A 15,845-nucleotide genomic window follows, 5' to 3' on the forward strand; every position below is an offset into this window, starting at 1 on the left:
CAGTTAGGTCCAGCTTGGGGTCCCAGGGCATGCCGGCCCACCCCCCTTGGGGGGGGTCAGAGCCATCTCTGCCTCCCAGCCATCTCTCCAGCCTCCTTCCAGCACTCTCCCCTCAGCGACCCCTCCCACAGCCTTTGTTCAGTTTCCGGGCCCCGGAGTCATCTGACCTCCAACCCCCTCCTGGGTTCTCATGTTACAAGCTCAGGTATGTTCCCTTGGGCCGGCTCCCATCCCCCGATGCAGACCATCCTAGTCACACTCCCCTGTCAGCATTCACACACCACAGTAAGAACAGTCCCAGTTCGTCACATCTCTCCCCCCTTCGAGACCGAACTGAGCAGGGTCACTTTAGCCAGTGACCCGGGGAAGTTTGAACCTACCCCCGTTCCCATGGATGCCCCCGCATCCCTCCAGTTCCTTGGTGGGAGTTACACCAGGCCCCTTCCGTTCCACGCCCCCCCTTAGGTCGGGGGTGCTTGATGGCACTCGCAGTTCGCATGTGGGAAGGTTTATGCGGCCTGTGCCCTTTTCCCACCCCCATACCTCTGGGGTTCCAACTGGGCTGTGGTCTTCTCCCAGCGCTCCAGTCTGGAGGTCTGTGCTTTGGGCTCTCTTGGTTTAGAGCCGCCCTTTTAACCTTGGCCACCCTCTGGAAAGGATCCTTTATGCTGGGCAAGGGCCCTAAAGCTGTTTTCCCCTTGTCCCAGGCCTTCCTCCCCCTCTGACAGGGGTCACAGGATCGGCAGTACTGTCGGACAGTAACAAAGACCCCAGGCCAGTAAAAGCTCCGTAGCAGCCTCTGCTGGGTACGCCAGGTTCCCTGGTGCCCTGAGAGGGGAATGTCATGGGCCCGGCACAGCAGCTGGCGGCGATACTTCTGGGGTACCACCAGCTGCCTCCTGATCCCCCCTGACTCCATTTTCCCTGGGGGAGCCCATTCTCGGTACAGGAACCCCTTCTCCCACAGGAACCTTTTCCGGCCACCTCGTTCCATGGTCTGTATCGCATTGAGGTCGGCCAGGTCCCTTATTTTCCGCAAGGAGGGGTCTCTCTGTAGCTCGGCCTGGAACTCAGCAGCTGGGACAGGGATGGCCACCTGCTCTTTCTCGCCCGCTGGGTCCGAAGCTGCAGCCTCCCTGAGCCGCGTCCCTGGGCGTTCCCTCCCCACCAGGTTAGGGTCCTGCGCCTCAGGCAAGGCACCCCCCCCAAGGCCAGGGCGCAGGGCCCCTCGCCGGCTCTGACTGCGGGTCACAACCAGTGCCTTTTGGGGGTTGCTTGGCCAGTTCTCCAGGTCCCCCCCCATCAATACCTCAGTGGGCAAATACGGGTGTACCCCCACATCCTTGGGGCCCTCCTTGGCCCCCCACTTCAGGTGTACCCTTGCCACGGGCACTTTGACTGGTGTTCCGCCCACCCCCGTCAGGGTCAGGTAGGAGTTGGGCACCACCTGATCTGGGGCCACCACCTCGGGCCGGGCCAGCGTCACCTCTGCGCCCGTATCCCAGTATCCATTGACCTTCCTCCCATCCACCTCCAGGGGAACAAGGTACTCTCTCCGGAGGGACAGCCCCGCGCCCACCGTATAAACCAAAAACCCTGAGTCTGGGGCATCCAGCCCCCTAGAGGAGCTGGCCTGGGGCCCTTCTCTCTCTTGAGCAGTTGATAAGCTGCCAGCCCCTCTTGCGTGAGAAGCCTGCCCCTCGTCCGTCTGGGCCTCTACCAAGTTAACCCTATGCGGGTTCGGTCTGCTCAGTCTGTCCTTGAGCTTGGGGCACTGGGCCCGAACGTGGCCTCTTCGGCCGCAGTAATAGCAGCTCATGTCCTGTGGGTCCCCTCGAGCCGGTCGGTTGTCCCTGACGCTGGGCATTCCCCGTGGGAGGGGATTCCCCATATTCCCTCTTTGGGAGGTCCCAGGGTGACTCTCTCTCTGCATCGCGGCGGGCCTGTTCCTTTGGGGCTCCTCCCTGCCACCCCCTGACCGGCTCTTTACAAACTCATCAGCCAGCTGCCCGGCGTGTCGCGGGTTCTCTGGCTTTCTGTCCACCAACCACAGCCTCAGGTCGGATGGGCACCGCTCATACAGTTGCTCCAGTACCAGCAGTTTAATCAGGTCCTCCTTCGTCTGGGCCCCACCAGCCCACTTGCTGGCGTATCTTTCCATGCGGACGGCTAGTTGCAAATATGAGATCTCAGGGGTTTTATCTTGACCCCGGAACCTTTCCCGGTACATCTCAGGAGTCAGCCCAAACTCTCGTAGCAGGGCCCTTTTGAATAGTTCGTAGTCCCCTTTCTCTGCCTCTCCCAGTTGGCGGTACAATGCCACGGATTTGGGGTCCAGTAAGGGGGTAAGGACCCGGAGTCTGTCCGCGGGATCCACCCGGTGCAGCTCGCAGGCCGTCTCAAAGGCCTCCAGGAAGTCATCCATGTCCTCCCCCTCCTTGTATGGGGCCATGATGCACTTATCAAAGCTCCGTGCAGTCCTGGGTCCCCCCTCACTCACCGCAGCCGGGGGTTCGCTGCCCTTCAATCTCGCCAGTTCCAGGTCATGCTGACGCTGTCTCTCTTCATGCTGTCTCTGTCTCTCATTCTCCTCCCGTTCATGCTGTCTCTGTCTCTCTTCGCGCTGATGCTGTCTCTCTTTCTCCTCCCGTTCACGCTGATGCTGTCTCTCTTTCTCCTCCCGTTCATGCTGTCTCTGTCGTTCACGATCCTCCAGCTCTCTCAGTTTTAGCTCTTTCTCCCATTCCAGCCAATTCCGCTCCCCGGATGCCGAACGTCGCCGGGAGGATCCTCTGCTGGCCGGCGAGCTTCGCCGGGGGGACCCCCTGCTGGCCGGGGGGGTCACGGCGCCTTCGGTATTTGCTGGGCTCCTCCCCACCCTTCCCCTAGGCATAGGAAGGAGGGGTCTCGGGAAGCCCTCAGCAGCCGGCTGACCACTCCCAGCTGGGACAGACACTGGTGCCTGCGCTGCATTTGCCAGGCTGCTTCCCTGAGACACAGGGATCAGTTCATTCGCACGATCTTCCGCCTCCAGCTGGGCAATGAGCTGTTCTTTGGTGAGCCTCCCAATGCGCAGCTGCCTCTGCTTGCACAGCTCCACCAGGTCGCTCTTAAGCCGCTTGGCATACATCTTCCTGCTGGCCACTCACCGGCCTGTGTGCTCACAGCTCCCCACAGTTCCCAGGGGGACCCCTAGTGTGCCAGCCCTTCTCGAGGTCACCACCTCTCTGCCAGGGTCGAGCTGCAGACTCCTCCGCCCCTGGGACCACTCGCTGCGATCCCCCCGGGGGACCCTGTTACTGCAAAAGTCCTTCTCGCTGGTCACACACTCCCAGGGGTAATAACCGTCTCTCTCTCACTCTTCAGCGCGCCTGGTCCCCGTCAATCCCCCTTCGTTTTACTGCTCCCCAGTCACTTACTGCAGGAAGCGCCGTCCACGGGGTGCAGTAGATCCCACCGCTGCCACCAGTTGTTGCGGATTGTGGGGGAGTTAGGGCCCTGCACCCCCGGCTTCCTGCGATTCACCATGACTCTCAGCCAGCCAGTAAAGCAGAAGGTTTATTTGGATGACAGGAATACAGTCCAAGACAGGTCTTGCAGGCACAGACAACAGGGCCCCCCTCAGTTAGGTCCAGCTTGGGGTCCCAGGGCATGCCGGCCCACCCCCCTTGGGGGGGGTCAGAGCCATCTCTGCCTCCCAGCCATCTCTCCAGCCTCCTTCCAGCACTCTCCCCTCAGCGACCCCTCCCACAGCCTTTGTTCAGTTTCCGGGCCCCGGAGTCATCTGACCTCCAACCCCCTCCTGGGTTCTCATGTTACAAGCTCAGGTATGTTCCCTTGGGCCGGCTCCCATCCCCCGATGCAGACCATCCTAGTCACACTCCCCTGTCAGCATTCACACACCACAGTAAGAACAGTCCCAGTTCGTCACATGAGGACCTGCTCAATCTCTTTATCTGTTGCCTGTCTGCGTGTCTGGGCCTGATCCTGCTTTCCTCGCTGAACCGTCCCTTCCCATGGGCCCCGGCTTTGTCCCACTAACCATTTAGCAAGGGGGGGGGGGCTCCTCAACTAGCCCCCACCCCTCCTGGTCCCTTGTCTTCCTTCCCGTTCTCTCTTGTAGCTCTGGGGGGTCATTATGCCAGGTAGGCAGTGACCCTTTCCGACAGACGGCACTGGGGTCAGGTGTCACCTCACACTCTAGGGCACCTGCCCCCACCTACCCAATCCTAACGCAGGTTTCAGAGTAGCAGCCGTGTTAGTCTGTATCCGCAAAAACAACAGGAGTACTTGTGGCACCTTAGAGACTAACAAATTTATTTGAGCATATTCTTTCGTGGGCTAAAACCCACTTCTTTGGATGCATAGAATGGAACATATATTGAGGAGATCTATATACACGTACAGAGAGCATGAAGAGCTGGGAGTTGTTTACCAACTCTGAGAGGCCAATTAAGTAACAGGAAAAAACAAACTTTTGAAGTGCTAATCAAGATAGCCCGGTACAGACAGGTTGATAAGAAGTGTGAGAATACTTACAGGGGGAGGTAGATTCGATGTTTGTAATGGCTCAGCTATTCCCAGTCTCTGTTCAAGCCTAAATTGATTGTATCCTAACGCAGTGTCACCAAATCCTCTAACCAATCCCACCCCCCCACCTTCATTCATTTACACCCAGCAACATTAATTCTGGAACAGACAGAAACAATCAAAGACCACCAGAGACAGAGGCGCAGACGCAGTCGGGAAGTGGGGACCATACAGATAAAACAATGAAGAAATGAGGATTTCACAGCCACAGCTATTGAGAAGTGGTTTCTTGCCAGACAGGCGCTGTCAGGCTCAGTTTTCTGTACCCAGTTGACGGTCGGTGTCTTTCCCTGGGGGAGGTGGGGGTCACTGGGAAGGGGTCTCCTCACCAGCCCCAGATGTCAGCGGTTTAATGTCATTTCGCTGGAATGTGGGGATGTGACGCCCCACTTCTCCCCCAATCGCTGCTGCCCCCTGCTGGCGACGCGCGGCCCAGCCCCCCGCAGGGCTCAGCCGGACAGGGGCTGCCCCGGGAGGGAGCTCTCGGCCCCCCTCCTGGTGAGCTGGGGGGGTGGCCCCGCTGGGCCAGGCCTGATTTGCACCCCTGGGCTGGGACCCTCTGGGCTTTGCCCTTCGCTGCAGCAGGACCCAGGGGCGCTGGAGCCATATGGACAATGGGGGGCTGAGAGCCATTGACCCAAACTGCAAACCCTGCGTATGATGGAAACCACGTCTGGCGGGGGGCGGTAGCCCCCTAGTTCCAGCACCCGCGGCAGGACCCATCTCGATACAGTGGGGGGGGTCTGTGCTGGGAGCCTGGACCCACAGGCAGGGCAGCCCCACAGGGCCATTCCTGGCTGAGACTGTCCCCTCCCAGCCGCACCCGCCCACTTCCCCTTCGGCTGCTAGGGAACTGTGTGTGTGTGTGTGTGTGTGTGTGTGCGGTCTGGGGGGAGTGACTTTCTGGGGGTGTCTGTCACTGGGTCTCACGCTCCTTCACAGGCCCCCCACCCGCCCCGCTCCTGCTGGTTACCCTCAGCCCCTCCCACCGGGTATTGCTGAAACAGCCGATTGCAGCGTTTCCTGCCCATTCTCTGCACCGCCCGCAGCTGGGAATTGGGGGTGGGGCAGAGCTGGGAGGTTGACCCATTGGCTGGACGTTCCCAAGTCACCAGAAACCAAAGTGTTACCAGCACAGCCCCTGTTGTCAGTAGGGACCAGAGTTAACATCGCAGAGACAGGGATGGGGCAGCTGTTGGCTCTCCCAGAGCGATCGGCTCAGGCTCTCTGCAGACTCAGGCAGCGCTGGTCATATCTGGGTCACATTTTCAGCGTTTTTTGTGAGGCCTCCCAGCATGCACTGGGCTCCCAGCATGCACCGGGCTCTCCTTGGCCTGACTCTGGGTCTTTATTCGCGCTCCCACAGCTCCTGTCACAGCCGGGTGGACACGCCCCAGGCTGGCGTTGGGCCCCGGTACTTGCCGAGTTGGAGATCCCAGGACACACGCTCACGGTGCAGAAAGGGAAAAACGGGCTCTGGCCGGTACCGAGCGGCCGGGCTGCCCCCACACCGTGCACGGCAGAGTAATTGCAGTCCTGGCGGTACCTGGGAACGGGGCCGTAACACGACGCAGGTGCCCAGACTCACCCGGGTTCTGCTTTGGGCCAATAACTGACTGGTCGGCGAAGGGACGAGCCGCGGGGCTCACACACCTGGCGTTCAGTAAAGCGTCTGCCACGGAGCCCGTGGGGAATTCCCCGCTGCCGTCGGGGTGCTGGGGATCCCCCCACGCTGCGTGCGCTGGGTCAGGAGCCGGCTACAGGGCGCTGGGGACCCCCCAGGCTGCGTGCGCTTGGTCAGGAGCCGGCGACGGGGCGAAGGCCGCGGGCGGTGCTGAGCAGAGACTCCCTGGCCTGCAGGGAGGTGGCTACAGGCATCTGTGCGGCTCGGTCTGGGGACCAGGCTCAGTCACTAGTTGTTAAGGACCGTGGCCATGGAAGGGAAGGGACAGATGGGGGGAGCGGATTCTGCCCTTCCCCTGGGGGTGGGTCCTCCCTGGTGATTTGGGGGGGGTCACTATGAGGAGCTTGGGGGGGGAGCTGGGTGTGTTCACTCCCCCACCCCACCCCACCCAGTCACAAATAGCTGATCCCGGCTAAGCCTCCACACCAGGAGCCGGGACGCAAGCAACATTTACATTTATAAATTACGTGCCGGGTCCAGTGGTGCCGGGCTCTGAACCGCCAGGCCCAGAGGTGCCGGGCTCTGAACCGCCAGGCCCAGAGGTGCCGGGCTCTGAACCGCCAGGCCCAGAGGTGCCGGTGCTCTGAACCGCCAGGCCCAGAGGTGCCGGGCTCTGAACCGCCCAGCCCAGAGGTGCCAGGGCTCTGAACTGCCAGGCCCGGAGGTGCTGGGCTCTGAACTGCCAGGCCCAGAGGTGCCGGGGCTCTGAACTGCCAGGCCCAGAGGTGCCGGGTTCTGAACCGCCAAGTCAAGTGGTGCCGGGCTCTGAACTGCCAGGCCCAGAGGTGCCAGGCTCTGAACTGCCAGGCCCAGAGGTGCCGGGCTCTGAACTGCCAAGTCAAGTGGTGCCGGGCTCTGAGCTGTCAGGCCCATCGGTGCCGGGCTATGAACTGCCAGGCCCAGAGGTGCCGGGCTATGAACTGCCAGGCCCATCGGTGCCGGGCTCTGAGCTGCCAGGCCCAGAGGTGCCGGGTTCTGAACCGCCAGGCCCAGAGGTGCCGGTGCTCTGAACCGCCCAGCCCAGAGGTGCCGGGGCTCTGAACTGCCAGGCCCAGAGGTGCCGGGCTCTGAACTGCCAAGTCAAGTGGTGCCGGGCTCTGAACCGCCAGGCCCAGAGGTGCCGGGCTCTGAACCGCCAAGTCAAGTGGTGCCGGGCTCTGAACCGCCAGGCCCAGAGGTGCCGGGCTCTGAACTGCCAGGCCCAGAGGTGCCAGGCTCTGAACTGCCAGGCCCAGAGGTGCCGGGCTCTGAACTGCCAAGTCAAGTGGTGCCGGGCTCTGAGCTGTCAGGCCCATCGGTGCCGGGCTATGAACTGCCAGGCCCAGAGGTGCCGGGCTATGAACTGCCAGGCCCATCGGTGCCGGTCTCTGAACTGCCAGGCCCAGAGGTGCCAGGATCTGAACTGCCAGGCCCGGAGGTGCCGGGTTCTGAACTGCCAGGCCCAGAGGTGCCAGGATCTGAACTGCCAGGCCCGGAGGTGCCGGGCTCTGAACTGCCAGGCCCAGAGGTGCCGGGCTCTGAATTGCCAGGCCCGGAGGTGCCGGGCTCTGAACCGCCAGGCCCAGAGGTGCCGGGCTCTGATCTGCCAGGCCCAGACATGCCCTGACTCCGCCCTGGCACAAATTAATCTCTGGGCACCGGCCCCCGGTGCTGTTACCCGCGCAGGGGGATTGAATCCCAGGGGGACGGGGAGGAGCTGCCCCACATATGGGCCCATGGCTGAGTGTGGGGCTGGCAATCGCACCACAGAGACAGGTGGAGTGAGTGAATTTGTGGGTGGCCCCCCCAGGGGCAGGGCCCAGATCCCCAGGGCAGGAGGGGTTGGCTGGAGGGGGAGAGGAAATGCCCCCCCCCTAGTTCCATACAGTGCCAATGCCCCCCGGGTCTCTCACGGGGTAAGAACCCCGGGGGGGGAGGGGGAACGGTGCCTGGGCAGCCACCAGGGGGAGCCAGAGACCAAGATGGGATGATTCTGCCCAGGACTGAGCCTCATGGGAGAGTCCTGCCCCCCCCCCTGCCCCCCAGCTCTGCTGGTGCCCCTCACTCCCGACCCGCAGCCCCTGCCAGCCCAGCCCTGCCCCCCCAGCTCTGCCGGTGCCCCTCACTCCCGACCCGCAGCCCCCTGTTATCCTAGTCCTGGGCTTCCCTCCCCACCCTGCCGGTGGCCCTCTCTCCCGACCCGCAGCCCCTGCTAGCCCAACCCAGGGCTCCCCCGGGGCTCCCCACACATAAACCCTCCCCACGCTGGTATTTAAGGCCCCGCTGTTGGGTTTGTTCCAACTCTTTGTTCACAGCAGATTCCAAAGTGCCTCCCCCAGAGCCTGCCACAAACTCCAACAGGGATGGGGCTAGCAGGGGGAGAATGGGACACGGGGCCTTTCCCCTCTAGGGGCCCCTGGCCCCGATCTGCCCCCAGCATAGGGACTGGCTGGCTCAGGGGGGCAGGGAATGGGGTACGAGGCTGCGTCCATCTCTCCCCGTCAGGCCTTTTTCTCCAGCCTTAGATCGTTTCTGGGGCTCTTCTCTGTCCCCTCTTCAGCTTTTCCACATGCGCCCCCAGAACGGGACGCAGGATTCCAGGATCCGTCTCACCAATGCCGGAGACAGAGGTAAAATCGCCTCCCTGCAGCCACCCTCTGCTCCCCCGTTCACACGTCCCAGCCACCCACTAGTCCTCCGCCCCAGCATGGCCCCCAGAGTCGCTCCTGTCCAGGACACGGCCCAGCCTGCAGGGACGCCGGGGGCCCTAAGTGGGACCCTGCCCTGGGCCGGGTTCAAACGCAACTCGTCTGAATGGGCCCAGCTGAGACCAGCGACCCCGAGCGCTGTGTGGGGCTGCCCTGAACGGGACCCGGGGCCTTTCCCCGCCAGGGGGCGCTGACCCTGATCCGGCCGGCCCCAGGGCGGGGCACTGGCTGGCTCGGGGAGGCCCCCACCCCGCTGGCTCTGACCAACGGGCCCATCCAGCATGGCCTCCCGTCTCTAACAGCTCCGGAGAACGCGTCAGGAAATGCGGCAACGGCTGGTTTTGCAATAACCGGGCTGGGGGCGGGGGGGAGGGGGGTGTTTCTACCTTGTCAGTTGAGGTTTGTGTGTGTGTGCGCACACCCCTCCCCCAGCAGTGCCCCCATCCAGGGATCCCAGGGCTGTGAGCTTCCCACCAGCAGTACCCTCAATCACGGACTCACAGATCGTGCCCACTCTTGGCCCCGTGCAGTTCGTGGGGGGGTGCCCCTTTCAGTGCGACAGCCCTTCTTGGGGGTCCACTCTCTCTCGGGGTCAGGCCCCTCCACCTCTCTGAGCCTTAGCACGTCTGTCTCTGCCGTGGGCCCCCTCAGGGAATCCACTCGCTCTGGACCCCCACGGCCTCTGCCCCCCCGCTCCCCCAGCCCTCTTCTCTAGCCCGGAGTGACTCTCAGCCAGCATGAAACAGGAGGGTTTATTTAGAGTTGAACACAGCACAGGAAACTCTCCGGGCCTCAGGCCTGGCCTCCCTCAGCCCAGCACATCCCAGTCTCTCTGCATCCAGGGGGGCTCTGCCTGCTCCCCCTCTCCAGCCCAGAGCCCCCCTGCTCCCCAGCTGGGCATCTGAGATCACCGGCCCCAGGCCCCGCCTCTGTCCATTGTCTTCTCTCCAGGGAAACAGGGTCATAAACCAGGGCCTCCTCTCCTCGCTTCTGTCCTCTGGCTGGAACCGGCTGGTCAGGTCACTGGGTCCTCACTCTGCAGCCCATTGTCCTCCCACTGGCCAGAACCGGCTGCGTCTCCTCAGCTGGGTCTCTGGGTCACCAGGTCACCAGTCGCTGGGGTATCCATCCTCCAGGCCATCGGCTGGGTCCCCAAGTCCTCTCTCCGGTCCTCTGCAAAACACACTCCCTCTCCCCTCCCCTCGTTAAACCAGTAACACCCAGGGAAACTGAGTCCCACCCCCTCCGCATGCAAACCATTGAAACTCCACAGAAAACAAGAAAATCCCCCACTTCGTCACACCCTCTCAGCACCTGGGCACCCCGTGTGTGCGAAGGGCCCGTGACGTTGTTTCTGGCACAGGCGAGCACCGGGTGGATGAAGTTTGAAGAGGCGTCGTTCCAGCCAGGACGGGGGGGGGCGGGGGGTGTGTGTGTGTGTGTGTGTGTGCGCGCCCCATAAATCAGAGTCCAGGGAACCCCTCCACACACACACACCCCTGACTTCTCCTTTATGTCCCTCCCCAGGGTGCAACCTGCCCTGTAAACAGCCCCAGGGAAGGAGGTGATGGGTGTGTGGGGGGGAATCTCTGCCCTAGAGATGGGGGAGGGGGCAGGACTGGGGGGCACCAGAGGGGCTGGGAAGTGAGGGGCAGCCAATACCCCTCTGCCCGGCCCCCCTTTGCCTTCTCCTGCAGGTCCCACAGCACGTCCCAGCCTTGTCCAACCCACCCCACAGGTTCCCATCAGCCCCCACCCCAGCCCCCCAGGCCTGCGAAACCCAACCACTTCCCTGCCGTTATCACATGGGCTGACCACTCTCCTCCCCCCATCCACCCCACTTCCCTCCTCCATCCAGCCCCCCACTTCCCCTTCGCCTCCTTTATCACATGGGCCAGCTACACCCCTCCCCACATCCACCCCACATCCACCCCCTTCCCTCCCCCATCCAGTCCCCCACATCCCCTTCGCCATCCAGCTCCCCACTTCGCACTCGGGCCTGAGGGCACCGACTCACCCAGACTGGCCATGTCTGGGGCTGGAGGGGGGGCAGGGAATCTCTCAGCCCCCGGTGTTAGGTGTCCCCCCCATGGGGGCATGTAGTAGCCAAACCTGCCCCCCCCCCCAAGCTCTCCAGGACTGTGCTGAGCTGGTACCCCCCTAGGTGCCCCATGCAGCCTGGGCCTCTGCCCACCCCTCCCCCCCCACATCCGTCTGTCCCAGCCCCAGGCGAGGTGGGGGCGCAGGGGGGTAATTACTTTGCAATAAGGAAACAGCCCAAGGTCATTAACCGATCAGAGTCCCCGGGGTTGGGGGGTGGAGCAGGGTGACGTCTGTTCCAGGGTGGCACTGCCAGGGGACCCAGGCGTCCGGGACGTGGCGTGCAGGCACCCCTCCCCCAGTCACATTCCCTCTATGGCCTATTCGCGGAATTGGGGGAGGGGTCACTAGATGGCTCTTCATCTTGGGGACCCAGGTGTCCAGGCCCTGCGCCCCCCCACCTGTCACATTCCCCTGTAGCCCGTCCCCCCAGGCAGGGGTTGTGTGTGTGTGTGTGTGTGGACAGGAGTCACTAGTGGGGGGGGGGCAGAATCATGGGGGAACCCAGGAACCCCCCCCACCCCGGTCTCAGAAGAGCCGGCTGGCCTGAGCCGGGAGGGAAGTTGGGGTTTGGCTCCTTGCTGCCAATTTCACAACTGGAAACCTCCCCTCCCCCAACGACCTGGTCTGCACGTCCGTCCGTCTGGGGGGCAGGGGCGTGTCTGTCAGTCTGTCCGTCCATCTGGGGGGCAGGAGCGTGTCTGTCAGTCCGTCCGTCCGCGGGGGCAGGGGCGTGTCTGTCTGTCCGTCTGTCTGGGGGGCTGGGGCGTGTCTGTCAGTCCATCCGTCTGTCTGGGGGACAGGGGCGTGTCTGTCTGTCCGTCCGTCCGTCTGGGGGGCAGGGGAGTGTCTGTCTGTCCGTCTGTCCGTCTGGGGGGCAGGGGCATGTCCGTCCGTCCGGGGGGCAGGGGCGTGTCTGTCAGTCCGTCTGTCTGTCTGGGGGGCAGGAGCGTGTCTGTCAATCCGTCTGTCTGTCTGGGGGGCAAGAGTGTGTCTGTCCGTCCGTCCGTCTGGGGGGCAGGGGCGTGTCTGTCCGTCCGTCCGTCCGGGGGCAGGGGCATGTCTGTCCGTCCGTCTGTCTGGGGGGGCAGAGGCGTGTTTGTCCGTCCGTCTGTCTGTCTGGGGGGCAGGGGCATGTCTGTCAGTCTGTCCGTCCGTCTGTCTGGGGGGGCAGGGGCATGTCTGTCTGTCCATCTGTCTGGGGGGCAGGGGTGTGTCTGTCAGTCTGTCCGTCCGTCTGTCTGGGGGGGCAGGGGCGTGTCTGTCTGTCCGTCTGTCTGGGGGGCAGGGGCGTGTCTGTCAGTCTGTCCATCTGTCTGTCTGTCTGGGGGGCAGGGGCGTCTGTCTGTCCGGCTGGCTTTGGGCCGGCTGCTGTTCACACCCCTGCAAAGCGAGTGAAACGGGACCTGCCCAGCGACCCCGTCCTGCGCCCCCTCTGCCTGGAGGTGTTAGTCAGTCAGGGGGTGCCGGGGGGGTTAATGCCCAGCCCGAGGCAGCTTCCCCAGGGCCCAGCTCCCTGGTGCCCCCCGGGCCCCCTATCAGGGCCTGGTCCCCCAAGCTCCCAGCCAGGCACGGACGGATGGGCCGGTGTCTCTGCCCTGGGGGGAGGGGGCTAACAGGGCTGGGGGGCAGACTGGGCCTGGGGGGGCAGACAGCAGCAAACGCTGCAGCCCGGACTTGCCCGGCTGGAATGGGGCCTTGCGGGTGAATCAGCGCGGGGGGGGGGGGGGGGGCCGAGCAGGGGGAGGTGTGAGGGGTCTGGGTGCGACCTGGAGGGAGGCACGAGGGGGGTGATTACACACTTGTGGTGTGGGGGGAGGCAGGAGGGGGGTGATTACACACTTGTGGAGTGGGGGGAGGCGGGAGGAGGGTGATTACACACTTGTGGAGCGGGGGGGAGGCGGGAGGGGGGTTATTACACACTTGTGGGGTGGGGGGAGGCGGGAGGGGGTGATTACACACTTGTGGGGGGGGCGGGAGGGGGTGATTACACACTTGTGGGGCAGGGGGAGGCGGGAGGGGGGTGATTACACACTTGTGGGGCAGGGGGAGGCGGGAGGGGGGTGATTACACACTTGTGGGGCAGGGCGGCTGCCTTGGGCGCGGCCGCCTGGTTTCATTTTTTTCTTTTCCCCAATTTCCTGCTATTGAAGCTAAACAAACACGCGGCACAAAAGAGTTTTTATTCCTGTCTGAAGCAGCTGAGGGTGTCACAGGGTGTGTGTGTGTGGGGGGGGGGGAATTCCTGGGCAGGGTGGGGGGTGGGCAGGAGCCAGGACTCCTGGGTTCTCTCCCAGCTGTGCGAGGGGAAGATGGGCAGGGTGGGGGTGACGTGCAGGTTCTGGCGGTGAGCGGATTTCCAGGTATCTGATGTAACAACTTCTGCTTCTGCTCGTCCCCCCCCCCCCCCCCCCGTCCCGCCAGGTGCGGCTTGTTCGGCTGGGATCTTTCTAGTGAATCTCCATAAAGAGGAACCAGAGAAACCAAACATCCGTGTTCAGCCGCCTGGCCAGCAAAACACCCATCAGCCAGCGCCCACTGCCAGCCGGGGGACCCAGGAGTCCTGGCTCCCAGCCCCAACCCACTGGGCCCCACTCCCCGCCCAGAGCTGGGAGAGAACCCAGGAGTCCTGGCTCCCAGCCCCCCTGGCCTTCTGCGCTGCCTTCGCCCCCCAGCCCAGGGCCATGGCTCTGCGCAGCTGCTTCCCCCAGCAGGACGCCCCCTTGTAGTATTTGCAAAGCAAATGTCGCTGCAGCGCAGGGAACTGATCCCCGTCCCGGTCCCGGGGGCAGGCCGTGAGTGTGTCGGTCTCGGCTCCCCAGGCCCGGGCTGTCACCCAGCCCGTCTGGCAGGGCCCCACTGCTCTGAGCTAGGCCCTGCAGCCCCCGCTGCTCGCCAGGGTTCCCCAGCTGAGCCCCGGCCCCGGCAGAGACGCCCCCACCCCCACCCCGGGAGCGGCTCCGGGCAGCCTGTGACGACCAGCCGGCGCGTCCAAGTCCCCGGGGCGCCAGGGTCAGGCCACTGCCCGCCTGGCACCCCCTCACCGCCCTGACCTGGAGAGATTAACCCTTTCACCGCAGCAGGTGGCTGTGCTCAACGAGTGGGGAAACCGAGTCACAGCCGGTGGCCAGCAAAATATGACAACAGCAGGATTCTCTGCCCCCACCCCGATCCGGGGAAGGTCAAGGCCCCTCCTAGCCTGGGTCACGCGCGCCTCCAGGCGTGGCCGACACCACCATGGCCAGCGCGTTTCCGCCCGTCCCCTCGGCCACTGAGCAACGGCGCAATTCCCACCCACCCCGATAACCGAACCCCGTGGAGCAGCGTCGCGCCCGCCCAGTGCCTTCCCCTCTGAGCACACGAGCAGGGGCACATGGGGAGGTCACACCCCCATCCTGTGGGTTCGACGCTGGCAGGGGGTTTGAGGGGGGCAGTGACCCCCCTGCCTCCATGCGCCAGCCGCGGCGGCTGCAGGCCGGGGTGTCCTAGGCTGGGGCGGGAGGTGACCCTGTCACCGTTTGGGGGCTGGGTGTCGGGTTGCCCCCCTGGAGGCTGGTCACAGCTCTGGTGTCCCGCGGTCTGGTGTGGGGGCCCCCCCACACTGCCCGGCTCCCGCTGGAATTGTCTCCCTGCAGGCTGTGCGTGTGCCAGGACCCCAGTTCCCCTCTGGGGGTGAACCTGCTGCTCCGACCCCCAGGGCAGAGCCACCCCCCGCCCCATGGTGGGCTGTGATCCGGGGTCTCTGAGTCAGGGGAACCCGCCCTGGCCATGGCCACCCTCTGCCCAGGTCTCTGTTACCAGCACCAGCCGTCCAGCGGCTTCCCCCTTCCCTGGGGTGTCCCTCGCCCCTGGCAGGGTCAACCCGCTGGGCATCGGCCTGCCCTGCCCGTCTCCCCCTCACCCAGCGGGGACTCAGCCACCCCTGGGCCCAGCTCTGCCCGGTGCGAACAGGCCGATCGGCTCTGTCTGTCGCAGCCCCAGACTCCTGGGAGTTCGCCCCAGACTCCTGGGAGTTCACCCCAGGCCCCCGGGACTCAGTCCCTGGTGTGGGGCTGAGTGGGGCCTCCCCCTGCTGTGACCCCGAGTGACCCTTCCTGAGGGGGGGGGGAACCCTAACCCCCAACCCCAACCCTCCCCCCCCGACGCCAATTTGCACCTTGTCTGACACCTCCCGTCACATCAATATGGGCCCAGCCAGGCCCTTGGCTTCCTGGGTGGGGGAACCCTAACCCCCAACTCCAACCCTCCCCTCCCGACGCCGATTTGCACCTTGGCTGACACCCCCCCCTTCCCATCACATCAATATGGGCCCAGCCAGGCCCTTGGCTTCCTGGGGGCGGGGGGGTGCTTGGCCCAAAGTGACCGGGCAGGGGGGGCTTGTCCTGTCCCAGCTGCTGCTGGAGAGACTCTGCCCAGGGCCCTTCCTCAGCGGGTCCCTGGAGCGCCAGGTCACGGCCCTGCAGCAGCCCAAGGGGTGTTCACGGAGACCCACCCAACCGGCCTGCACCGAGCTCGGGCAGCGCTGGGGGGGGGTGTTGGGGTCACACCTGGAACCAGCCCCCGGTTCTACCCCCTTCGGCGCTTGCTGGGGTGTGAGCACACTGAGCTCATCCCTGCCGCCAGGGAAAGTCTCCCCGTCAGCCCCCAGCGCCGGCTCCGGACGGCCGAGCCCCTGAGTCCAGCCGGACACGAGCCCCGGGGACCCAGCGACCAGCCCGTCCTGTGCCCGGGGATCTGCCCGTCCCATGTCGCTGTCCGTGTGTGTCTGTCGTCCCCGTGTCCTC

This window comes from Chrysemys picta, chromosome 20 (assembly GCF_011386835.1).
Source record: "Chrysemys picta bellii isolate R12L10 chromosome 20, ASM1138683v2, whole genome shotgun sequence".
Taxonomy (NCBI): Eukaryota; Metazoa; Chordata; order Testudines; family Emydidae; genus Chrysemys; species Chrysemys picta.